Source organism: Lycium barbarum, chromosome 9, assembly GCF_019175385.1.
Source record: "Lycium barbarum isolate Lr01 chromosome 9, ASM1917538v2, whole genome shotgun sequence".
NCBI classification, from domain to species: Eukaryota; Viridiplantae; Streptophyta; class Magnoliopsida; order Solanales; family Solanaceae; genus Lycium; species Lycium barbarum.
In genome coordinates this window covers 26,938,954-26,966,296 of record NC_083345.1, presented here as the reverse complement: position 1 = coordinate 26,966,296, position 27,343 = coordinate 26,938,954, and the positions used below count along the sequence as shown (strand labels likewise).

The 27,343-nt window shown below is 36.4% G+C and overlaps 1 long non-coding RNA gene and 1 pseudogene across 2 annotated transcripts; one reads left to right on the top strand and one right to left on the bottom strand.

The window, feature by feature from the left end:
* Positions 1-1,047: 1,047 nt before the first annotated feature.
* LOC132610063 (uncharacterized) lies at positions 1,048-3,636 on the bottom strand. Of its 2 annotated transcripts, none has more exons than XR_009571002.1 (3): positions 3,439-3,636; positions 2,243-2,289; positions 1,048-1,489 (listed from the first exon to the last, which is right to left on the bottom strand). It is a non-coding gene; the product is annotated as an uncharacterized LOC132610063 (long non-coding RNA). The 2 variants fall into 2 exon arrangements; XR_009571001.1 differs by lacking the exon at positions 3,439-3,636 and adding an exon at positions 2,624-2,982.
* A 6,603-nt stretch (positions 3,637-10,239) lies between these two features.
* On the top strand, positions 10,240-25,394 carry LOC132610717 (uncharacterized; annotated as a pseudogene).
* Positions 25,395-27,343: the final 1,949 nt, after the last annotated feature.

Here is a 27,343-nt window from a genome sequence, read left to right as displayed (position 1 = left end):
GGATTGGAGACTGATGCTGAGGGATCTATCTTACCTAGAGTGTCCATGCATGCTATGACAGGAGTGCATGATTTCAGGACTATGAGAGTGACTATCTCAGTAAAGGGCAAAGTTGTATAAGTACTGATAGACACTGGAATCACACATAACTTTTTGGATCTCAATACTGCCAAGAAGCTAGGATGCAAACTAACAACAATTGCTCCCTTCTTAGTATCTATTGCTGATGGCAACAAAGTGAGGAGCCACTATGTATGCAAGAAGTTAGAATGGAAGATGCAAGGGGTATATTTTGAATCTGACATTTTGATATTACCCATTGGTGGGTGTAACATGGTATTGGGAATTCAATGGTTAATCACTCTTGGTGATATAATGTGGAACTTCAGGAAACTGAAGATGGAGTTCAAGATGAGAGGGCAGAAGGTTTCACTTAGAGGGGTCCAACCTCCTGTTGTGAAGCTGATTGGAACTAACAAGATGGATAAACTTTTGGCTCAACCTGCTGAGTTATGTATGATTTCTATGGGACTGCTCCTAGAGGAAGGTCAATATGAAGAGACTAGTCTATTTGCTCTAAAAGGAGATGATAGAGATGAGGTGGAAACATCTGAATTAGAAAATGTGCTAGATCAGTACACTTATTTGTTTGAGACTCCAACAGCACTTCCACCTTCTAGAGATCATGATCATAGAATAGTTCTCAAGGATGGGACTTCACCTGTGAATATCAGGCCTAACAGATATCCTACTGTGCGGAAGAATGAGATTGAGAAAATGGTAGATGAGATGCTAGATTCTAGGGTGATCAGGTCTAGTACTAGCCCTTACTCCTCACCTATTGTCATGGTGAAGAAGAAGGATGGTTCTTGGAGGTTATGTGTGGATTATAGAGAGTTGAACAATAGCACAGTCAAAGATAAATTTCCCATCCCAGTTATTGAGGAACTACTAGATGAACTACATTGTCACGACCCAACCCCGTAGGCCGTGACTGGTGCCCGACCTGGACACCCGTATACGTACCTATCATATATAGCCAACTGAAACTACGAACAATATGGAACTTTACGAAAGAACTCTGAAGGTTCATAGCCTCATCATATATGTATATTCAGATACACTGTCTCCTGAGGAGTCACAACTGATCATATCATGAAATAATACGCAAGCCGACAAGGCCGCCATCACATATCAATATCATATGCAAGCCGACAAGGCTGCCACTATAGACGAACATCATACCACAGCACATCGTATAGACACAGCTGAACAGAACCCATACACAACCCACACATATGTCTACAGACCTCTAAGAATATCAACAGTAACATATGACGGGACAGGGCCCCGCCGTACCCCTGGATAACATATACATATATATCTCACAAGATCTGTACTGAAAGTCTAAACTCCGAAACAACGGAGCTCTCCAAGATAGCTGAGTAGAAGTCCTATGCTGAAGGGTCACCAAACCAACTATCTGTACCTGCGGGCATGAAACGCAGCCCCCCCGAAGAAAGGGGGTCAGTACGGAATATGTACTGAGTATGTAAATTATGAAATTCAGTAAAAGAGGATCATAACTGAAACAAAGATTACCAGAAACGAGTATGGCTTTTTAAAACATCAATACACTTGCCTTATGAAGTGAAAGTCATGCATATCAATATCATATATCATATATATAACGTGTCCCGGCCCTCTAGTGAGGGACTCGGTGAATAAAGTCATCATATGCCCTCCTGGCCTCCATAACATATCATCATATCACCATATCATCATATCATCACATCATCATATCATCATATACATATATAACGTGTCCCGGCCCTCTAGTGAGGGACTCGGTGAACAATGCAGTGAAACTGTGCACGAAAACATGTCCTGGCCCGGGACTCAGTGAAAGATATATTGAGGCATGCACGAGCAGAGTAGTGAGAAGCCATATGCAATTTAAATCATATCTGAGACTCAATGGAATAATCAAAACGAACTATCGTTTGAAAATCAAGACAATAGTCATATCAAATACCTTTCGAATGTCACAGTGGACCATATCCAAATAGAACTCCTGGAATCATGTATACTTAACAAGATATAATAAAATAGCTTCTGGAAATCAATAACAGTAGCCATCCTACTGACTCTAAGAGTAAGAACTTCTTTGGAATCATATACATATCGTCTATTCGTTTCATAAGGATCATGCCAAAAAGAAAGAAAGGATAGCTTTACATACCTTTTATAGGTTAACCGTAACCAAGTTCGCTTCGTCGCCCCTTTAGCCTATTTAATATGAAAGTAACACTGTTATTAGTAAACTATACTTTCTAGCTTATAAATCTACAACCCATCACTTATAGGAACCATTCTTTAGTTCATACTTTCTTGATTAGGATTTTGGTTAGTTAAGAACTTAACGGAAATCGGGCAGCATTTCCTCTATATAACTCGTCTAATCCGAACTTCCAATTAATCTCCGATTATCACCACAATTAATTCCTTACTCTTTCACTGATCTTCATGCCATAGCAAAACAACACATAACCTATTTATACAATTATTACAAATTGAACCCATAGTTTTCGATCACCGTCCCGTGATCTTAATAAAAACTAACCTTTAGTCCGAGCTCAATGATCTGATGCCAAATTTGAGAAAACTCCACTACAACACTTAATCTATGAAGAAAGTCCTTTTGCACGTCAAAGTGAGTTCTCCTCTTTCTTGGTATATGTGAATGTAATTCTGCTATTACCTACTTCGACAACATAACTTTGTATCTATAACTTAGTCATGAAGTATCAGTAAATAAAATGTTGTAAAGCTGGCCAAGTCACGTGTTGACATTAGGTGACTCCTATCCAAAAGACTGCCACCTAATAACTCTTCAATAAATGATATATAAACCCCTGTAGCACAATTTCCCATTAGACTACATAGTTGATATCCATAGGTACAATGTAATATATAAAGAAGTGGTCATATTTATTCAACAAGACAATCTACTAATGAATTAAATATATATATATATATATATATATATATATATATATATATATATATATATATATATATATATATATATATATATATATATATATAAGAAAAAGATGGTGAACTAAACTCCAAAGAAATACTTGGCTGGTGAACTAACGTGTAGAAGTATAATATTTTGATAATTTCTTAATAATCCACTTCGAAAATTTCTATCACAACTAAATTAAAGGTATCACATAAAAATTAACACATACTAGTACATTTCATATCAACTAGAATTAAATCCACCTTTAGATCACTCTCAATACAGCCCAAAATTACAATATTGACTCAATGACTTATCCGATTCCCCGCATTTAATGTCGTAGTTCCCATCTCTCAATTTAACTATGACCTGGACGAATTTAAATATATCTAGTAGAGAAGAATTCTTACCTTATATTCCAAGAAATAATCTTCTTCCACCTTACTTCACTACGAAGAAACCCGAATTTAACAATGCGATAAAAGAAACAACGAGATCAAAGCGGTGCGGAAAAAAATCCGTTTGCTGTTCTTGAGAGGGATTACATTTCCTTTCTTTCTTGAGATGAAGAAGACGTTGTTGTTTCTTCAACATAAAACGATGATACTATTTTTAGAATTAAAATTTGTTGTTGCTTGCTAAAAGTATACGTGCAGCAAACATATTGTTAAGAGAATTGTGACTAAATTAGTATAGGACACATAATTAACTCCTGTCCTTACACGTAGGGCCCTATGGCCCACCACTTAGGAAAATGTATTGCTATCATTAAAACTTATCCCCCAACAGACCCTATATGGCATTAGTCATTTATTTGTTTCCTTGTAATGCATACACGTGGTCATGCCAATACATTTGTCTCTTTATTCCTTTTTATGAAAACTTGCTTACTTTCTCGTGCTATTTAATTCCTTGCTTCCAATTTATTTAAACAAAGATCACTTTTAATACACTTCGTATACTCATTATCATAATCATGTGGTAGAACTTTAGTCCATAGCCTCTTTCGCCATACATAAAATATTATTTACAACCATCGTCGTCACACTTTACCGTCTTAATTAATTTCGGGGCTTCATTCTTTTATACACCAAGTTCTTGACTTCCACGCTAGAATGTGACCAAATCTTTCGAGCTCGAGTAAATTTTCTCATATTGGACGGTCCAATTTCCTAGTTCAAAAATACGGGGTATCATAGCTTGGACCGTATTTTATTCAAATAAATTTCGAACCTTGACAAAATTTATTTTCTTCGATTTGTTTAACTTCTAATCCTTATGATACATCTGTACTCACTCTAACCACCTATAAGCTTGGGGGGATAACCTCGTTTCCGTTACTAATGTCATTTAACTCGCACGCTCTCCAACGCATGAAAATACGGGATGTAACATACATGGTGCAAGGTAGTTCTCTAAGCTGGATCTCAGGTTTGGATACCATCAAATTAGAATGTCTGAGGATGATATTCCTAAAACTGCCTTTAAGACTCATCATGGCCACTATGAATTCATAGTGATGCCATTTGGTCTTACTAATGCCCCTTCTACATTTCAAAGTTTGATGAACAAAATCTTTCATCCTCATCTTAGAAAGTTTATACTTGTATTCTTTGATGACATCTTATTATACAGTCCTGGATGGACTGAGCACTTGAGTCATTTAAGGGAAGCTCTGAATATCTTGAAGGATAATGTCTTGTTTGTCAAGAGAAGTAAATGTGATTTTGGGGTCACTAAGATTGATTACTTGGGACATGTGATCTCAAATGGAGAAGTGTCAATGGACAAGCTGAAAGTTGATGCAGTTATGAGTTGACCCCAACCTAAGAATCTCAAGGGGTTGAGAGGCTTCCTATGACTGACAAGGTACTATAGGAGATTCATTAAAGGGTATGGAACCATTGCTAAACCTTTAAATGATCTTCTTAAGAAGGACAACTATCATTGGAATCAGGCGTCAGCTGCTTTTGACAAGTTAAAATCAGCCTTGACTATTGGTCCTGTGCTTGCTCTAGCTGATTTCTCTAAAGAGTTTACCATTGAGACTGGTGCTTATGGAGAAGGAATTGGAGTTGTGTTGCTCCAAGAAGGAAGACCAATTACTTTTTATAGTAAGGGCATATCCTACAAAAACAAGGCACTCTCAGTTTATGAGAGGGAATTACTAGCATTGGTTGTTGCTGTTCAGAAATTGAGGACCTGTCTATTAGGTAGGCACTTCACTATTAAGACTGATCATCACAGTCTTAAGTGCCTACTTGAACAGAGAATTTCCACCCCTAGTCAACAGAAGTGGCTTGTCAAATTACTTGGTTATGATTATTCCATCATGTACAAGAAGGGTAAGGAGAATTTAGTAGCAGATGCTCTTTCAAGGAGGGGTGAATTGGTTCAACTATATAGATCTCTGGGGTCTAAGCTGATCTGATTGAGGAAGTTAAGTTGTCATGGCACTCAGATACTCATCTATACTCTCTCATACAATCGATTCAATCTGGGGCCTCTTCTAAGCCTTACTATCAATTCCAAGCTGGAATCTTTAGCAAGAAGGGCAAGATTATGGTGGGGCATGATGTCACACTAAGCAAGAAACTTATCTCTCTCTTCTATGACAACTCTACTTGAGGACACTCAGGAATTACTACTACCTTGTACAGAATTAAACAGGAATTTTATTGAAATAAAATGAAGCAGGATGTGTATGCATTCATTAGAGAGTGTGACACTTATCAAAGGTGTAAAGGGGAGAATTTTGCTTCTCCTGGTCTCCTGCAGCCTTTGCCTATACCTGAGAAGGTGTGGCAAGATATTTCTATGGATTTTATTGAGGGATTACCCAAAGCAGCTGGCAAGGAGGTAATTTATGTTGTTGTGGATAGGTTGAGCAAAGTTGCTCATTTCATGGCCTTCAAACACCCTTATACTGCTTTTGATATGGCTCAGTTGTTCATGGATGGGGTCTTCAGGCTCCATGGGTTGCCTAAGTCCATTGTTTTTTATAGAGACAATGTCTTCCTCAACAAGTTTTAGAGGGAGTTGTTCAAACTTCAGAAGGTTTCCTTGCTTACCTCAACTGCTTACCATCCTCAAACAGATGGGCAGAATGAAGTTGTTGATAGATGCTTTGAAGGCTACTTGAGATGCATGACTTTTGACAAACCTAAGGACTAGCCCAGCTGGCTGGCCCTGCCAGAGTTGTGGTATAACACCTCTTTCCATTCCTCTATCAAGATGTCACCTTATGAGGTGGTGTATGGTCAACAACCACCACCTTTACTCCCATACCTTCCCTTCCACTCTCAACTGGACTTGGTAGATTGGAGCTTGCAGGCTAGAGAAGCAACCTTGAGGAAGTTGAAGTTTCATTTAGGTCAGGCTCAAAATAGGATGAAGGTGCAAGCTGACAAACACAGGACTGAGAAGTCCTATGATGTTGATGATTGGGTTTTTGTCAAGTTATAACCATATAGGCAGTTGTCACTTAAGGATCATTCATTTCAAAAGCTTTCTGCTAAGTTCTTTGGTCCATTCAAGATCATTGCTAGAGTGGGGTCTGTGGCCTACACCTTGGACCTACCTGCTGGCACTAAAGTCCACCCTACATTTCATATCTCTCAGCTCAAGAAGAAGCTTAGTTCTCACACTGCTTCTGTCACCTTGCCTGTTGTTCACTTAGCGTCTGGGCATATTTTGTTGACACCTAAAGCTATTGTGGATAGGAGATTGGCAAAGAAGAATGATCGAGCTATTACTGAGGTCTTGGTGAAATGGTTGAATGCTGCCCTTGAGGGCAATTCTTGGGAGGAACTGCATGCTTTTAGTCAAAGATTTCCCCATTTTGACACCAGTGCTTCTCCTTGATCCTTGAGGACAAAGATCATTTTGAAGGGTGGGGTATTGATATGATCCAGATTTAGCTTCAATTTTACTCTTTCCTATTTTGATGTATTAGTTAAATGTTAAGCAAATTCTAGCATCATTAGTCAAGTTAGTTGGGTTGTTAGTTACTGCACGTGACTAGCACATGTTCCCAAATTCTGTTAGGATTTGAATAGTTGGCATAACCAACTTTCCCGCTCTTTTTGATTAGCATATAATTTGCATTTCATTTCAGTTGTAAGGATTCATTCAAGTAGTGGAATTCCAATATTAATTCTTCTCTCACAAACTCTCAATATCTCCATAGCTCATCCAGCTTGAGTGCATCTGTTCAGGATTGATTTTCTCATTCAATCCTTAGGAACACTCGGTTACTTTCTATAATTGTTCTTCAATTTCTTAGCTCGTATCAATCCATTTGCAGATTGAAAAAGGAACGGGTTGGGGATATGATGTTTTCACACTTTAGATTTTTATTTGCGTTTGAATTAGTAGGAATCATCTAAAAATTTGCTTGCCATCCATGAACATATAGTTTTAGCATAATTCTCACATAGTAAATTTGAACACTAATTCGATTTGGAATGATTTTGTAGTTGGATGTTATACTTTTATGTCTATTTTTTATAAACGGATATCCATGGCTAAATGGCTGAAACTTCAACATTATGAACGACTAATTATGCTTTTCTCTAATTTAATGGGGTGACTCGTTTCCACCATATTGTTTAAGTTATATCCTTTTTCAAATTATTTAACTTCTGGCCAATACTAAAAACTTTAGACAACAACGTTCATCTTCCTCCACTTTCTAAATCCCCACTGTGTTGTTGGGTAGAACTTAAAATAAATAAATTATTCCTCTAATTTTGTGCTAGATGCATGAAAAACTGAGGCTTTATGCATCTAAATCAAGAATAAAATAAAATACAAAGGAACTCAATGGCATAACAATCAAAGCATAGAAGTAGTAAAAGATGATTTTTGTGCTTATTCGTCCATAAGATTTAAGGATACAAAAATCTCTTTTAACAACATCTTTTTTATCGAGGACTAATTGAAAAAATCTGAGAAAGAACCCAGCCTTCAATAAAAACAAGACATTCTTCGGAAACTCGAATTAGTAGAAGATGCTGAAATTGATTCATTCTTTTGGGTTCTTCGTTCTTGAACAATAAGGCAACAAATTAATTTAATATGCATACACTGGTTATCTGCTTAAACATATGAGTAGATTTTCAATTATTATAAGTAAAATTGATATGGCTGAATTCATGCATAAATGCGTGAAATTCAAATACTATAATTTCTGACTTTGGCTTTGACAAGTCGAACTTCAAAGTATGTATATCAGAGTGGCCTTGGAAAACCAAACTTCAGATGCGTATATTGTAAGTCTACTTATACAAGCGATAACTGATATGCCAAATTTCAAGCAAAACTTCGGACGTGGATCTTTTTAACTTCGATCACGTATGTCGAGAGTTATTTCTGAAGTTGCTAAACTTATAAAAGCTTATAAACTTCAACTATAATTTAAATAGGGCCCCAAAGTGTTAATGTTCGATCATTATATGAATCATAGCCCATTCAATTTAGACCAAACAGGTTGTGTAGCCTCGATCCAATTTCATTCTGTAGTTGAATGTTATAGTTTTATGGCTATTTCTGATAAATGAATATTTAGAGTTACACGGCTAAAACTTCTTCATTGTGGGTGACTACATATGTTTTCTCTCCTAACTTAATATGGTTGTCAGTTTTCACCATACTATTTAAGTTATATCTATTTTTTTCCTCCAAATTACTTAACTTGTGGCCAATTTTAAGAACTTTACACAAAAGCACTTCCTCAACCTTCTCCTCCTCTGCGCAAGATTTGTGAAAATCAAACTTTGCATTTCGAGACAGAAAGAAACCCAAAGAAACTTAATGTATAACGATCAAAGCACGGAAGTAGTAAAAAAAAGGGGTTGGTTGTTGATTCGTCAATAACATCTCAGGATAAAAAAAACATCTTTTAGCAACATCTTTTTAACGAAGAGCACTAGTGATAAAAATAAAAAATTCTTCGTTGACGTAAAAACCCAAACTATAAGATGTTGAAACTAGATTTTTCTTTCTGGTTTTTTACTCCTACTGAACAATCAAGCGATCGATAAACATAATGTGCCTATACTAATTTTTTACCCTAATTTATGAGTAGATTCTGAATTCTAATTAATAAATTTGATATAAAGTATATGCTTGATGTTCAAGCATTAATCTCTTAAGTTTTCGACAAGCTAAATTTCAGACGCGTATGTCGGAAATTAACTTTGACAAGTCAAACTTTCATATGCGTAAGTCGCAAGTTTGCTTGCAAAGCAATATGCCAACCTTTTAGCAAAATTTGGAACAAAATTTTTGACAACTTCAATCATGTATGACGGAATTTATTTACGAATTGACTAAATTTACAAGAAATTATAAAGTTTGGCTATGCCTTAAATGAGTCCCAAATGTCAATGCTCTACGAATCATAGTTCAATTCCCAAGTCATAGCCCATTTAATTTACATTTTTTTTGCACGGGCTGCCCTTCTTTTGGGGTGGTCTTTAAATTTTGCCCCTCATATTTGTGGTCTTTAAATTATGCCTCTCATATTGCTGGTCTTTAATTTTTGCCCTTCGCATTGCAACTCTGAGCGTTCACGCAGAAATCATGAGGTTCTGAGTTCGAACTCCCGCTCATGCATAAATTAAAAAGAAAAATTGCGAAGCAAGGTTTGAGTCGCGTGTATGCCGGACCCAGCATACACTTGTTAAGGAATTACCAAATTTATGCCGGACCCGACATACTCATGCCTTATGGGCAGACTTGGCATAAGTATGCCGGGTCCGACATAACTTTGGTAATTCCTTAACAAGTTTATGCCGGTGGGGGCAAACTTTTATGTCGGACCCGGCATAAACTTGTGAAGGAATGACCAAAGTTATGCCGGACTCGACATACTTATGCCAAGTCTGCCCATAAGGCATGAGTGTGCCGGGTTTGGCATAACTTTGGTAATTCCTTCACAAGTGTATGCCGGTGGGAGCATAGCGAAATTTAAACTCTGACTTACGATTTTTTTTTAAAATTTTAACTGTGTGGGGGTTCGAACCTGGAACCCATGAATTTTAGCCGAAAGGTAAAATTTAAAGATTTCAAATATGAGGGGCAAAATTTAAAGACCACCCCAAAAGAAGGGCAATTGTGCCCTTTAATTTACACCAAACAAGTTGTGTACTTAGAATTTTGGGGTCAACTCTGAAAACTAATCGACAATAATACCCTTGGCCGTGTTTGGAAGGAAAGGAAATTGATAAAAGTTTCTTTTCGTTATTACACATTCCAAATTCCTTCTACTTGGACAAGAATCTCATAAACTCTGAAACCCCAAAATATCAAATCCCTAAAAAGTAATAAAAAACCAATCTTTTCAAGAAACGGGTCCACGATCCTTAACGTGCACCCTTGCACATGACTTCTCTTTTTTTGAAGAATTGAAATCCCATTTCTTCAGTTTTCTATGTTTTGTTAGTTACTTTGTTCCTTGCAATGCTTGTAACTTTATTGCATTTGCAAGATAACAGTTGAATCCACAGATCAAGAATGAAGCTTTCTTGGCAAATCTCGGTTATTTTCACATTTCTTTGGTTTTTCGCATCTGGGTGTTATTGTATTGAGAATTTTCATCAAGCGTAAGACTTTTGTACATACCCTTTTGTTGCATGATCTTTACTTTGAGTTATTTGGGTTCAAATCCTTGTGTTTTCTTGTGATCTGTAGTAATATTAGTGTAAAATGCTATGACATAGGTTCAAATCAGTTAATTAATTTTCTTATGAGTTGATGACTGCTAACATGGTTTAAGTATAATGGTCATTTAGGACTGATTGAACCTGTACTGATATTCATTAGGTAGGATTCCTATATTAACTTTATTTTTATGGCTAGCATGTCCATTATAAACAACAACAATAACAACTACTACTGTTAAGTCTAATCTAGAGCTAGTTGGGATTGGCTGTATGAATCCTCATTATTCATTTCACTCTATCTAGACTAGCTTGCCAGTCATATAAAGTTCATACATAATAAGCTGTATGGTACCTAAAGGTGGAACGCTAGGGGTGTGTTGGTACGAAGGAAAAATGTTTTCTTGGAAAACAAGTGGGGTTTTCACTTATTTTCTAGTGTTTGGTTAGTAAGCAAAAATATATTATCCCAAGAGCATTTATACGTAATCTAGCAAAACACTATGGGGTGGGAGGTGGGGTTCGGGGGTGGCAGGGGGTGGGATGGTCAAGAGATGGGGGTTAGGGGTGTTGGGTGGATAGGGATGAGACAGTGATCTTGCAATGCCACTTATAGAACTTGTTTTCCCTACTTTTATTAGGGAAGTCAGTTTCTTCAATTTTAAGGAACTTGTTTTCCTAGAGAAAATGTTTTCCAGAATATTTTGACCAACCAAACATGATAAAATTGAAAAACATTTTCTAGAAACATGTTTTCCTCCACACCAAACACACCCTAGATGATTTTTCCCATATGCCTAAGATGGAACGTGCGCCGGTGGGAGGATGCAGATACCTGGTGAAATAATCGATTTACATGCAAGTTGGCCTGGACTTCCTTGCATAGAGAAAAAGATAAGGAGCAGTATTAATGAGTATCTCTACAGCTTGGACAGATAGAACATGAATGCTCAGAATCTTTGCAGTATATTATTGTTTTCGTGTGTGTGTTAGAATTGGATTATTTATTTGCACTATGACATATGATCAATGTTGTCTCATAATCCTTTTACATGCAAGTTGGTTTCAGTTAGTTAAATGTACACAAGCTTTATGTCATCTTTGCGTATGGATGTACATAGTTTGCTGTACATAGTTTGCTATCTTTCTATTATTACTGGAATGCCGTTTGTTGTTTCAACATATAGCTATCTTTCTACTTGACAGGTTTCCTATTATAGAGCCTGATCCAGGTCACACAAAACTTCGCCTTGCAAGAGAAGGATTGGAGGCAATTGAGAAGATAACAACACCCATTGCAGCTGTTGCTGTAGGTTTTGCATTAGTATCTAGCACTTGTTATAACTTAAAACTTGTCATTTCTTTCCCCTGTGCTCACCCGAAGGGTACCGGCTGCAGGTTCCCTCGTCATAAAAAAAAAGCCTGTCATTTCTTAGGAAAAAAAAGTTACCATCTCTTGCACAGTTCTATGGAAGTTTGAGTCTCCCTGTTATTGCATGGAAGTTTCAATTATTATGTTTAAGGATTGGTCCTGTTCTGTATTTGTCACCCCTGTTCGTTAAACTATACTTAGTATGACTTGCATGGTGACCCCTAGTAAAATGTCCGAACAGATAACTGCGTTGATTTAAAAAATTATTCAAAATAACTGTTTTGAAATGGAAAGTTAAATATTTAGCTGGCAAGGTATTGTATCAAGTTTTAACCCTTGCCATTTCAATTCTTTTTTCTTTGCATCAATTTGAAATAATCTTGAATAGATGTAATCGCATATTTGTCTAATTGTTAGAAGGAGAAATAAGAAAAAAGGAAGACAAAAATTCTCTATTGAAAAGGAAAAAAGTCAATTTTTTTCTTTTCAGAGTGGTCCAAAAAGGAAATTAGGTTAGTTTTACTGGCAAACAGGGAGTACTGTTATGTGTATTTTTTTAAATTTTGCATGCACTGGTTTGGATTATCTATTATCTGTCTTTTTGTGCATCTGAATATGGTTTTGTTGGAGGAAGTTGGTAGCTGAGCCGTTCCTTACCTAAATTTTATTTGCCACCAATGCCTTTTCTGGTATATTGACATTTCTGTAAACTATTTGACCAGGTTATTGGTCCATATCGTTCGGGAAAATCATTTACTCTTAATCAGCTCCTTTCCCTGTCTTGCTATGAAGGTGCGCCCTATTCTTTTGATAGCTGACATCATTTTTTGTTTAGGTTAAGGTTTGCTGTTAGCTTGGTAGCTGTAAGGTTTTTCTGCAGTTTTTTAAGCAACTGATCGATGGAGTTCTATCTTTGCAGGTTTCGGTGTTGGGCATATGCGTGATACAAAGACAAAAGGTGTACATGCAAGATTTTGCTGGACATTGTTCTTTCAAAAAGAGATTTGGACATCATTTAACTTCATCCTTTCCTTTTCTTCCAGGAATATGGGTTTGGGGCACTCCAGTAGAGCTGGATATCAACGGAGTAAAAACTTCTGTTTTTTACCTTGACACGGAAGGTTTTGAAAGCATTGGAAAATCTAATGTATACGATGACCGGTAATATGCTAATCCTCAGATGTTGTAGTCTAACATATATATCTGACTAACTGCGGTTGTTTCTGGGTGCCTTTGATTCTCAGGATTTTTGCCCTTGCAGCTGTTATGAGTTCTGTGCTTATTTATAATCTCCCTGAGACGGTATGTTGCTCTTACCATAATATCCACTCTCTTTTCTATGAAATTGTACAGATTAGTCCTCATTTTAATTCTATATTCAGCCATGACAATGTAAGTTGGTGAAACATGTACAATTTGAGTTTTGTGGATTCTATTGGAACAGAACCGGTTATTTTTTAATTGTCCCTGAAGTGTCGAGTGATGATATCTGGAGAATGTATCCCCTCTGTGGAGATGAGTCGTTGGAGAATGGTAGCGATTATTATCTCACAAAAAGTTGTGACAACCATTCCTATGAAGGGGGTGGGGGGTGGGGGTTGTGTTGGGGAGGGACAAACCATATTTTTACTCAAACTATGACCAGGCTTAGTTTCTTGATAGCGAGGCTTCTGCATGATATTGTTCTCTGCTTCAAAGCTACTTTATCTTCCTTCTATCCATCTCAAAAAGTAAAAGAATGAAAGCGAAATATGTATCTTCTTTCTATTTTGCTTTATAAAGCATGCTGCTTAAGAGATTATGGAATGAGTATGCAATTTTAAATTATATGATAGATCAAGAACTTCAATTTTTGCTGACCTGTTGAATCTGGCTCCATAATGTAATGATGACGATGTACTCAGACAATTAAGCTATCATTAGAAAGCTTGGCTCCATGCATTTCCTCAAGTATGATGAGTTTAAAGTAAGTATTAGAACACTTGGAACTTGGGGTTGTAAAAATAGAAAAGAAAAAAACAAATCATAACATGTATAACAACATACATGTTTCCCAAAAAGAACTTGTACAAACAAAATACTAAGTTCATACATCAAAAGATTACACAAGAACACATGTCTTCAAGCAAATAGCAATTGTCTAACAAGCCAAATGTTTGTATTAACATGATCCAATCTATAACGTCTGAGAGACTTTGAAAGAAGAAGAAAAAGCTTCTTACCGGTCTTATTGCTTTTGTTGCTGGAGAAAAACTAAGCAAACAATTAGAAATATAGTGATAATATAGTTGGTTTACGTAAGCATTATTTTCTCGGGGGTAAATTGGTCAATTCAACAACTCTTTGCCAGAATGTGATTATTCATTAAGGGAGTAAGTGTTATAGCTCCCAAGGGTGTGATGTACGACATATGGAGAGTTATTTTCTGCTGCCAATACTTGGCCGAAAAAGCAGGGTTTGATGCTGACGCTGGATAATATCTCGTTTTCCTGTGCGCCTGTAGGTTATGGTCTTTGTATGTCTGCAAGCTCAATAAAGCGGAATGAAAACCACAAGAGAAGATGGTTCAAATTCTAACCATGGTAAAAAAGGCTCGGTCATTTCTTTCCATTTGTCAAAGTCTTGGTGGGTAAAGTTACCTGACACGTGTTGGTGGAACAGTCGAGCTGCATGCAAGTTGGCTCTTATACCATCTTTGGGACAAAGAAAAAGAAAGGAGTAAGTGTTACGCTGGCAACCTTTTGGGGATACAAGATGTATACAAAGCAAAAAAGAAGCTATATGTGTTGAAGATATAATTAAGTGAATAGAAGTGTGCCATCTCTAACAGTATAGGCTTTTAAATGAGGTTGTCACACAATACATCACGAATCAGAGCAAATAGAGGTCCGAAGTTTGAGTCTTACAACCATCCTTAGTTAAAAAGGATTCATGTGCTTGACCTATGAAAAATAATAAGGCCCACGTGTGGATTAAGCTTTTAGATGAGGCAGTAACATAATTCAACACAACAAATGTGTTACTTTCAATGAATAACATTGTATAAGTGCTCAAGAGATATGCAAAAGTGACAATTTCAAAAAAAAAAAAGGAGATAGCAGATATGCAAAAGTGATGTTTGAAATTTGGGAGGCTGTTGTTTCCTTCCTTCAAAAGCACTTCTATTTCTCCCTCTCTAAATAGTCCATATCACGCGCCGAGTAACTTCCCAGGTCATTATTTCTTCCCTTTATTCCTTGCCTTCCATTTTCTAACTGATCCCTGTGGTAATTATGTAGTGTCAAGTTCCATAGTGTTGAGGCAATACTGCAATGCACAACAGTAGCTGGTTGACATCTTCTGCTGCTTGGACCAAAACCACCAGCTAGTATCAGCACCATCCTCTCGCTCCAATTTTCTAGCTTCCCAAGCATCTCGTAATTCAAAATACTTAACTTCTTAGGTGACTGGGCACCCAAATAGCCCCATGTGGAAGTTCCTCCTCTCTCTAACAAGCAGCATATCGTATAATTACTTGAGGTGAAACTCTCATGTCCATTTCCAGCTCCTTCAGAGCCGCCTTCATATGATTGAGATGAACCAATTATTAAGGCAAGTCCTCTAACTCTCATTAATTTAGTGCTCTTCTAAACTGGATGTCCCAAATAAAATAGCGTCTTCATACCTTGAGGCCACATTCTCAACCATTGCACTGTTGTAATCTGCAATGGGAAATAATTTTCCGTCCTCAAAGTCCCCCGCAAGAGAACACTATCGTTCCAAAAATGTACCTCTCCTTCTTTTTTTCAATAGCAAACTTAACGGTCTTGCTAAATCTGCCCACCTCTTCAAAATCTCTTCCCAAAAGGTGAGGTAGCCTCCTAGATTTTCCTCTACCCCTGTTTAGCAAAATTTCACATTTTTTGAACTTCTCCTCATGTTTTGTAATGTCTTTGGATTCTTATAATTTTTTCCTTTTGAGAAGATAAATGATAGGAATGGGACACTTTTATGTCCTTCTTCGATTACTTCAAATGTTGATATTATGATAGATGCGGATAGTGGATTTCTTGAATGTATTTACAAGTATCAATAGTGAGGGATAGCCATAGGATGGATGAGATGGGGTGGATCATTCTGAATTGAGCATTTGTTCAAGGAAAAATGGCCATAATTTGGTACTCAAAGCACATTGATATTGCTTCTAGTAGGGTTTTAGGTGATAAAGAAGCATGCACAATAATGTCCCAAGCTATCTGATGATTAAACTAAACTGAACAGCCTCACACATTTAGCAACCATGTCATCACAAATTTCTTGAGAGCTATTATTTTGTCAGTAGACAACATGATGGGATGAGAAGGTAGAGGATTACACTGTGTTGTCCAAGGTGACAACGTAAAAAGGCATCAAAATTTGTTACTTCTATAAGTGCAAAGCATAATTAAAGCACGTGTATTTAGTGCAAAATGGCATGGATGAAGAAAAAATAAAGGATGTAAATTGACAAAAACTACACTTCAGTAAGTGCAAAGCATAGCTAAAGCACGTGTATTTAGTGCAAAATGGCATGGATGAAGAAAAGAATAAAGAATGTAAATTAACAAAAACTAAACTTCAATCCCAATAGGTTGATCTCAGTTATATGAATGTTTAATATCCATTTTGTTTGATCATAAATTGACTAGTTTTTTGCTGGCAATCAACTAGGCTTGGACCGAAAGTGCAAGCTCACATAGGATGCGAAACACACTGGCAGAGTTTCAAAAAATATAAATTTTATGCCAAAAAAAAAAAATTATAAACACAAACAACAATTATGTGGACAAAGTATTTGAAAATTTTGCATTAGCAAAATGTATGGAGGTAAAACCTTGTCAATCAAGTTTGATCCCACTAAGTCCCTGATCAGATGTAGATACAGTTTTAAGTTTCTAGTCCAGATTTACTGACTACCTTTTTTTGTACTAAAACTTAAACTTCCTCTTACTAATCACCAATATATTTATCTATAACATTTTCTCTTAACAATTAAATGCATCACTTTACTTAGTGCCACTCTCTTCATGAAAGAGCTCATGTCTCTGAGACGGATGTGTTGGTGCCTGCACTGAAGTGCCGTTTTATGGGTGCCTCTGACATTACTAGCATTGGCATGCAAGTATTTAATCATTTCAAATTACCTTGTGAATGTTCACTGTGCTTGGATTACATGTGGACCAACTAAATGCTCTAGATGTACGTACTGAGGCGGCTATTGTGTTACCTGAAATAATTGGCATTCTTATACAAGAGTTCATGTAATAGAGAATAATACTCCTTATTTTCCTCTGATTAGCTCTTTTGTTCATAGTGATTCTTCTGACTCATCCTGTGATTGAGAAAGGAGAATACAACTTGACAGCTACTGATGCTGCTATTTCGCTGAATAACATTTTATGACTTAAAATGCTAATGTGGCAAACTTCTGGTTTTCAATTTTGTGCTATAGGATTAGTGCGATTTGGTCCCTTTGTTTTTTCAAACATATAACTGTTGATCATTTTCAGTGTGCTTTCAGGATTTCTTAAGGCGGAAACTGAAAGATTAATGACCATAAACCTAACCACCCAAATGGTTATTTTTTTTTATTTTTTTTTGAGCAAGAAGTCCTGAAAATGTGTGGCAAAAATAATTGAAGGTGTCATGTGCTAAGTGGAGAACATGCCAGCATGGGGAATGAGAACGACCACTCACTCTACTTATTAGATGCGATAGTAATGTAGTCTCGATATTACTAGTCAAGATACAAATAGAAAACCTAACCACCCAAATGATTGGTTATTTTACTTTTTAGTTTTTTTTTTTTTCAAATCGCAGCAACGGCAAAAAAATATTAGGTGATTTCTTTCCATTTGTCTAAGTCTTGGTGGACAGAGTTATGCGGAACTTGTACTGGTGGGAAGTAGCAGGTACTCGATGAAATAGTTGTGGTGCACACTAGCTGACCGAGACAACACAGTCTAAAAAAATAATATTTGGTGGTCTCATGTGCTAATTGGCGAACATGCCAGCAGGCAGCATGGTGCCTAATAGTAATTCCACATTAACCCAATTACACATGGATAAAAAATAAAAATTTACTAACTAATAAACTAGAGATGGGTTGTGTGTAGCTTGCATTTCTTTGTTCGTTTGGCAAGTACCAATTATATATTGTAGTATATAGTGTTTACTCCAATACTGGAGTTATTCAATGTAAGTAGGTGATGCACAACACTTAATTGATGAAGAGTCTGCCAGCTGAGCAAAATATAATTGCCATCACATAGAAATTTTCTTTAAGCTCATTTAACGGCATAAGTGGCGAGCAAGTGCTAGAAGATAACCAAAGAATACAATGGTTGGTCTATTTGTATTAAAAGCAGTTGTTGCTCCACCAATTCTTGTCTACATATGGGTAGGGCAATTGTTTTTTTTTTTTTTTTTTTGAAACTGAAACTGAATGGTTAAAGTTTTGGCTCTGAGATTGGTAGCTTATTTCCTGTCCTATTTTCCTAAATGTATAAGCTCTCCCTAATCATCTTTTTTTGTGCATTGTGTTGTATTGTATGTTTTAGATACGTGAAGCTGACATATCCCGGCTGTCATTCGCAGTTGAACTTGCTGAGGAGTTCTATGGAAGGTTCAATTCTGATAAACTGTTTCAAAAGTTTCTAGTTTATATTTGACAAACTTTTGTTTCAAAAGTTTCCATTCTCTTTGTTGCTTTTCTGACCCTCTGCTGTTTCATTGTTGTATCTCTGCTCTCCTTGCGGCCAGAGTTAAGGTAAGCATTTCGGAGTCATGAAAGCCTATTAATTTTCTACCTCATTGAAAGGGGCAATGAAAGAAAAATTGCGTAACAAGTTATATGACATGCTCAGTTGATGGATGTTGTGTAGGGGCAAGATGTTGCGTTTGAACCTGCAAAGCTACTATGGCTCATCCAACGAGATTTTCTGCGTAAGTAGGGAAATGATGTCCCAAAGATTCATATGTGCAATTGTTTGACAATTTGTGTATGTGACATCCTTTATGGACATGAACAAATGAGCTGAAGTGCTGAATATAATCTTTTTAATGTAAAATTTATCAGTGTTTACTCAGTATGTTCTCTTCCATCTAATAACGAGATGCCTTTTGTTTCTGTTCCTTCTGTTGTAATTTGTCTGAGCTTGTACCTTTTACAGAAGGAAAATCTGTGCAAGAAATGGTTGATGAAGCACTACGACATGTCCCTAATAGTGATGGTTGGTTCAGTTACCTTTATATAAATGCATAATGAATAACTATGAAGCCTAATATAAGCTAACTATGGTTGCTTATTCTGTTTCCACAGGTGATAAAAATATTGATCAGGTGCTCTTTATAATCTTGAGTTCTGCACATGGTGAAGATTCTTGCCTTAATAGATTGGTTTTAATTGTAATGCATGGTTTCAGGTGAACCAGATTCGAGATTCTTTAGCCATTATGGGTGATAATAGCACAGCCTTCAGCTTACCACAAGTATGCCTTAACTTCTTCTGCCCTTTGATCTTTTTCTTCTTCCTTGAGTTTTGCATTTCACAGCTTAGTGCAATAAAAGTATTCAATTGTCGTTTAGATAGTTTTGTGACTGCAACAATCACCAGATGTTATATCTAACCTAAAACCGTCCTTTATAGTTCTAGGTATATATTGCTTCTCTACGTGATCTGTGCACCTTTTGGGATGTATTATTTCTCTGTGCTGTCCAAGTGTGCACCTCTTTTAGGTGCAAGAACCCAGGCTATTCTGTCTCCACTCTTCTTATGGTCATTGTATCTTGCCTTTGAAGAAGATGCCATTAGGTTTTTCTTTTCTTGGTAGCTTTATTAGAAAATAATCCGGGAACAGCCTGAATTCATTGAGCATGCACCGATACCGCCAAAAACTTGTCCGTCCAGCCACCCGATGATAATAGGAAGTAGCCTACTCTACTATTAAAATTCACTACTTTCTGATCTCTATAAATCATACTGATAACTTATTTCCAACCTCCTCTTCAACTACCTCCTCTTTACATCCCTTTCCTGCAACGGCCTGCTATAACTTTGCTCCTTATATTTGTAAACTATAGATAACCAAAAAAAAAAAAAAAAAAAGGCGAAAGAGAAAATTAATTTATTTCACATTCTTGAATATTCGAGATTGGCGAAGGTGGAAAGTTGACTTAGATTTGTGCTGTCAGCCCCTAACCAATATTAGTTTAATCGAATTTTCCTTCATGTTATCTTTATATGTATCTCAATGTGACTATCACTCAAGGGTGTGGCCTAGTGGTCAATTAGGTGGGTGCAAACCTTGGAGACCAGGGTTCAAATCCAGCGAGTTGGCTCGATCACCACTGTTGTTAAAAAAATACTGTATGTCAATGTGACTATATTTACAAGATTCTCCAACTCTCTATATAGATATTTTTTTTGGATAAGTCTAGATTTTCCCAGACCCCACTTGTGAGATTACATTGGGCATGTTGTTGGATGAGTCTAAATATTCCAACTCTTTTCTCTTCCGTCATTTCTTTTGGTTTTAATTTTGATCAAGGATAATTTCTCATTGTTGATACACTATTTTGCTTTGATAGGAAGTTACCATCACTCAACCTTTGAGGCTATACTATTTTTCGCTGAATTTTACTTTTTCAGTTCATTTATCCGTATAATTGTTGTTTGGATTATAGTTCTTTTCTTGCATTACTCTCTCTCTCTCTCTCTCTCTCTCTCTATATATATATATATATATATATATATATATATAGAGAGAGAGAGAGAGAGAGAGAGAGAGAGATGTGCATGCGTACACCACACATAAGTTTGCTAACATTTTCCCCACTTTTTATTCCAGTAAATATCCATTAAGACATGAAAATGTATCTTTGGTATGATGGAAATCCTTTTCCAATAAAATTTTATCCATGAGGAAGTCATTTTTTGTTGTTTGATTACCCAAACTTATATCATATTCCAATAAAAAAAATTCCATGAGGAAGTCATTTTTTGGTGTTTGATTACCCGAAAGTATTTTTTGAGGAAAACTTTTTCCATCAAAAGGCTGATTTTTTTTTTCAACTATTCCAACTCTAATTTAGACTTTGTTATCAATCTTTAACACTCAAAAGTTTCATAAAATTTCCAATAGGAGCACTATCCAATTTGCTGATATTATTATCAAGCTTTAATAAATATTTTCCACTAACACTACACCGGAGAACCTTTTCCAAACAATCATTTTCAAGTCAAACATTTTCCTTTGTGTCAAACACACGTCTTTTTCTTATACCCAATTCACCTCCTATAGTCTTCAATGCCACCATCATTGTTGTCTCTGCTTTTGCCCATTTTCGGACGCTGCCACTACTTCTACCATCCCAACTTCCTGCACTTAGTGCTGCTACTTCCTGCCTAATTCATCTCTTTCCCTCCTGAAAGCTCCGTTAGCTCTCTAGATCAGCAATTTCTCTATGCCTCCAGTCTGACTGCTTTTTGATATCCCGTAGTCCAAGCTCACATGCTATGCTTCCAATTGACACCCTTAGAATTGCAAAGTAACGGATGACTGACTAGGCTTTTAAAAAAAAGCATAAGATCTACAACAAGCACTACATTTTGGGGATCGAGTCAATGATGAATACACTATATTTGGCAGCAAAACCCATCAGGAGTTAAAGAGAGATTGCCAGTGTTACTGCCGCAGTTTAACAGGGGCCAATTTAGTCAGAGGTCCGGCAACCACTGACAAATCAATGAGAAAATAAGAGAGGGCGAGATACCAAGAGAGAAAATAAAGTTGGGTTTAGCTTTTCTGGTCAAAAGACAAAAATGTCCTTTCCGTTACTATGTTTTAGTTTCCTTCGGGTTACTATGTTATTATTTTTCTACTAGGAGTACTCTATGGAATACAAAAGTAGACACAACGCTAATCTGATAATAGCAAAACCCTATGAACACACACATTGATCATTTTTCTCTTCATTTGCGACTTTCTTTATAAAAGCATGTGCTTTTTGAATGCGCTTTATAGCAGACCTTGGCGTTTTTCGCTTTTGATAAGACATTGGTTTTGCTTAAGCAAGTCACGCTATACAACTATAGCATCATATTGGACTCTCCCTCCCCCACCCCCCACTCCCTGAAGTAGGTGGGGGTTTAAGGGAAATGGAGAACCGATTAAACTTATATGTGAAAGGTATCATTTAATGTCCGTAAGTGTAGGTATGGTTGCTAAATAATAGCTTTATCATCTCCTAGACTCCTGCCTCGCAAATCCCATCCTACCTCTCTCCCCAGAAAATGAAGGAAAATAATTTTTGTTTGTTATGTAGTTGCATTGGTATTTGGATAGTAAAGACACATGCTAAGGTATTATAGCAAACTTGGTATGCCTTTAGATTTGAGCATTTTGTATAAGAACTTCCCAGAGTTATGCGCTTAGATATAATAACACGCATATTTCTTTAACAGCCCCATCTTCAGCGCACAAAGCTTTGTGATATGAAGGATGCTGAGCTGGATCCTCTTTATGTCAAGAAGAGGGAGCAATTAAAAGAAGTTGTAGCATCTATTATTCGTCCAAAAATTGTCCAGGGTAAATCTCTCAACGGGAAGGAGTTTGTATCATTCCTTGAGCAGGTGATTATCCACCAATTATCCTGATTGTAATCAATCGCTTTTGTATACTTACGACCTTTTTTTGAACTTATTGCTCTTAAATGACAACTTTGTTTCCAGATTCTTGATGCGTTGAATAAAGGGGAGATTCCATCCACGGGGTCGCTTGTGGAAGTCTTCAACAAGGGTATCCTGGAGCGGTGTCTAAAACTGTACAATGAGCGGATGGCAAGCGTGCTTTTGCCAATGCCAGCTGAGTCTTTGCAAAAGGCTCATGAAGAGCACAGACAGGCGGCGATGAACGTCTTTGACGAACAGCATTTTGGTCATCACCATGCAAAAAAATCAGTTGATCAATTGGATGAAGAGATTGAAAAGGTTTAAAATTGATTGAACAAGCATAGGTTTATGTAATTCTCAAATTTTATCTTATTGCCACATGTACTGCAGGTGCATAAGAATATCATGTTGGCGAATGAATATCAATCCTCAAAGCTGTGTGAGGCTCTGTATACTAGCTGTGAGGACAAAATGGACAATCTTCAGGTCCTCAGACTTCCTACGATGGCAAAGTTTAATGCTGGCTTCATCCAGTGTAACCAAAGCTTTCACAGTGAATGTGTCGGACCTTCTAAAATCAACTACGAAAAGCGGATGATGAAGGTTTTAATACGTTTAGTTTCTAGTACTTGCTTCTTTTTTTTTTTTTTTTTTAATCAAAAAGATTTTTCTCAATATACTGCGTGTACACTTCAGCTCTTACCATAATATTGCTTTTGGTTGTGTTGGGAGGTTGGAGAAGAGAAAGAAATAGGATGTGTTTTATCAGGAAGCCCCTACCTTAAGTATACAATTGAACCCAAAAGGTGAGCCATGGATCGAGACTTGACCGTCTGCTGGTGAATATGTAGGTTAATTGCATCAAGCTGGATTAACAGATGAGGAAAAAAAAAACATTCAGGAAGCTAGGCAAATATACATTTTTACTTGTAATTGACTATACAAATCTGGATAACAGACAAACATAAACTATAGTATTTTTGCAGTAAGTGAAAATATCCTTTCCATCATCTTTTATCCCTTGGGAATTAGTCAAGAATGTCTAGTAATTATGTTGCTTTCGAATTCTTGCTTTGATCTTCATTAGTTGCACAGCCACTCTTGAATATAGAAATTATTTGTCACACAAATGTTCTTTTATGAGATGTTTTGCCTGCTCCCCCTCTTCCAGTAGGTTTTCTTTCTGGATTAGTTAATATTAGTAGACTACATCCCCCTTCTAGTTAAAAGAATAAAAAATTGCACTAGAAAGAGTCGACACGATTCTGAAGCGTCTTTGGAATCAATTTAGCTGGAGGTGGCCTCTAAAATTATACGGTGTCTCTGTGAATTCATTGTTGAAATTAAGAAACGGAAGTTCCACCTCTCCCCCCTGCTCCATGTGTGCAGATAAACTGTGCGAAACTGATTTTGCCAGTGTTCTTAAGACAATGCAAGCAATAACAAAGGAAAATTCCTTTACCTGTCCAAAGTATAACCAAGAGTCACAGATGATGAATTATCATTTGAATTAAGCAGTATCAGTCTCGGTTTCCAGATTTACCCATTTTATCTGTTTTGTGTCTTGTTTATACATGCTTATGCATTACTCCGAGTTCAATTATTGTTTTTTCCACCTTCCCCTTGTCCATTTCATACAGCCTACTCTAAATGAATTGCGTATATCTACAAATCATGCAGATGTTGGAGAAGTCAAAGTCTTTATTTATTAAGGACTATAATCACAGACTCTTTAATTGGTTGGTGGCTTTCTCACTCTTCATGGTGGTGGTTGGGCGGTTCGTCATAAAGTTTATTTTGGTCGAGATTGGCGCGTGGATACTTTTTATCTTCTTAGAAACATATACAAGAATGTTTTGGTCTGCAGAGTCACTTTACTATAATCCAGTGTGGCATTTTATTGTAGCTGCTTGGGAAACGCTTGTGTATAGTCCAATCCTCGACCTGGACAGGTATTGAAATTATTACCTTTTTATTCTGAAATTCTGTTACTTCTAGATATCCTTTGTGAATTTCTTTGTTGCTTTAGCTTGCATCAGTCACATTTTAGTAATATTTCCTTTCCTATCTTGTTTGCTGCTGCCTGCAGGTGGGCAATCCCTGTGTGTGTAATAGCTGTAATATTTGTGATTTATTGGCGATGTTATGGGAGACGGAAACATGGCCCCGTGTGGTTGTTACCCATGTACAGCAATTCTAAAGACCGGCATAGAACAGAATAGTAATGGCAGCTTATCATGCCCGTCCAATCATCGCGAGCTTTATGTTTTATTTTCAAAAGCACGCGAGGTTTCTGGGGATATATGGATTTTAGCATACCCTTCGGCTCAAATATGGAGTGGGAACCAGAGGAAGATCTAAACAGGTCTTGAGCTTTGTTGTAAAAGTTGGAAATATTTGTATCTTTATCATTCATTAACTTCTACTGTAAAACTGGAGTATAATTATTTTAAACAATTTAAAGATGTAGTCAGAGAATTTCACATGGCAACTTTAGTTTTTTGTGGTTGTGTATACTAGCAGCCACTACAGATACTTAGGTGTCAAAAGGATTTGAGAGATCACAACTGATATCCCCCTCTAGTTATTGTAACCATTATATTTGTTTTTTTCTCTATGATATTTTTATCTTTGGAAATACATTGGTTGCATGTGTTTAATGCGGATTACGCATTTGGTTGGTCGACTAAAAATATTCACATCCGCTAGCCAATAGACAAACATTATACACTAATTATGCATATATTATACATCAGCCGGCTGTTTTTTTTTTTTTTGGACAGTTGGCTATTTAAGTTGATTTTCCTTTAGGCAGTTGTGTTCGTTTTCTCCATTGCATAATCCTTCCGAGCAGTTTGCCCGAACTTCTGAGGCATGTTCATAGACTAAAGAGACTTTTTTTATATGTTGCAAAATGAAAAGTTAGATAAGATAAAATATTTCAATTAAACAATACGTTAGGATCCTTCTAACAGAATATGTTTGTTGAACATCATTATTGAAGGTTCTTTTAAACAATCCTGGAAGCACATATTCTTTAAACAAGGAATTATTCATTCGTGCTAGTGACATAAATATATTGATCAGATAGATATTAAATTACAGAAAGCAGCAATGTTCTATATTTTCTAGCACGACTAGATTCTTTGGTACGAGATACTAGATGCCTAAAATGTCTTGTAATGTTAAATATTAAAGAGAATTAATTAATTAATTTGCATGCTGAGTCATTTTCTAATCCACGCCGAGTCATTCTAATGTTAAATATTAAAGATAATTAATTAATTTGCATATAGTTAAAAACGATAGCTTGTGTCAATTAGGTCAATAACTTAATGCGATGAGTAGCTATATTTGGTGGGGTGAAAACTAGAGAGATAGATTATATTTTTCTTTTTGTCTGTGGCCAAGTTATGACTGATTATAGAACAGTAAAGTAACTCCCATGGTTAGGAGGTGATTTAAAAATTTGAGTTAGGCAATGGTTGGCATATTTTAAAGATGTTACATATGAGTTAGTATATAAACACTGATCTATTAGATAAAGTTGAGGTTTAGTTAAAGTGGAAGTGCTCAGACGAACAAGGTCGGTCAAATTCCATCAAAATATTATTTTATGTCCAACTTTATAACCACTTTCTCAGATTTAGCTAGGGTGCCATTTGGCCATAGTAGTTGTTTGCTTCTAACTGAAAAACTCAAAAATTGTGCTAGCAAAATTCCACAAGGATTGTTCAATTTTTATTTTCTTGTTTATCCATCTATAATGTGCTTGTTTATTTTCCATGATTTAGGATTGGAAAATGAAGTGTGTCTAACTTCTGCGTTTTGGCTAATGGCTATTTCAATCATTTTGTAATTTATTCATATCACCTTTATGCAAAAGTAACAGTATTAATTTTTAATTGATTCCGATTTACAGAAGGCGAAACTTTTTAGTCCCACATTCCCACTTGAATGTTTTTCCAATATAAAACAAACATAAAACAAAAGGACTGTATTTAAACGGGTCTTTTTAATAAAAGAGAAGGGTCATTTGCACGATTGTCCTTCAAAGGCGCTAGTCTTTAATTTTGTCCCTTAAATTGGTGGTCATTAATTTTTATCTTTCGCTAAAAATCTTTTAATTTCAGGTTTAAATCCCCGCTCAATAAAAATTTAAAAAAAAATCACAAGGCAAAGTTTTACTTGCAAAACTCCACCTCAACCTTCAGACAATTTTTGTTTTTTACGTAGTTGGAATTTTACAAACATCTGCCTTAAGGCCTAACGTTGCTCGAATAGGCCTCACTTTGCTACAAACTTCTACCTTGTGATTTTTTTTTTAAAATTTGACTGAGTTGGGTTCGGACCCAGAACCCATGGGTTTTAGGCGAACAACAAAAATTAAAAATTTCAAATTTGAGTAGCAAAAATTAAAAACCAGTACATTTGAAGGGCATTTGGCACAAAAAAAATGAAGAAAAAAATTTCTTTAGAAAAATGAGTTTCTAATGAAAGTAGGAAAAACAAGTCCTACAAGTGGCATTACACATTAATTGTCTCCTCCCTACCACTCACCCCCACCCGAGTCCCACCCCCTACCAACT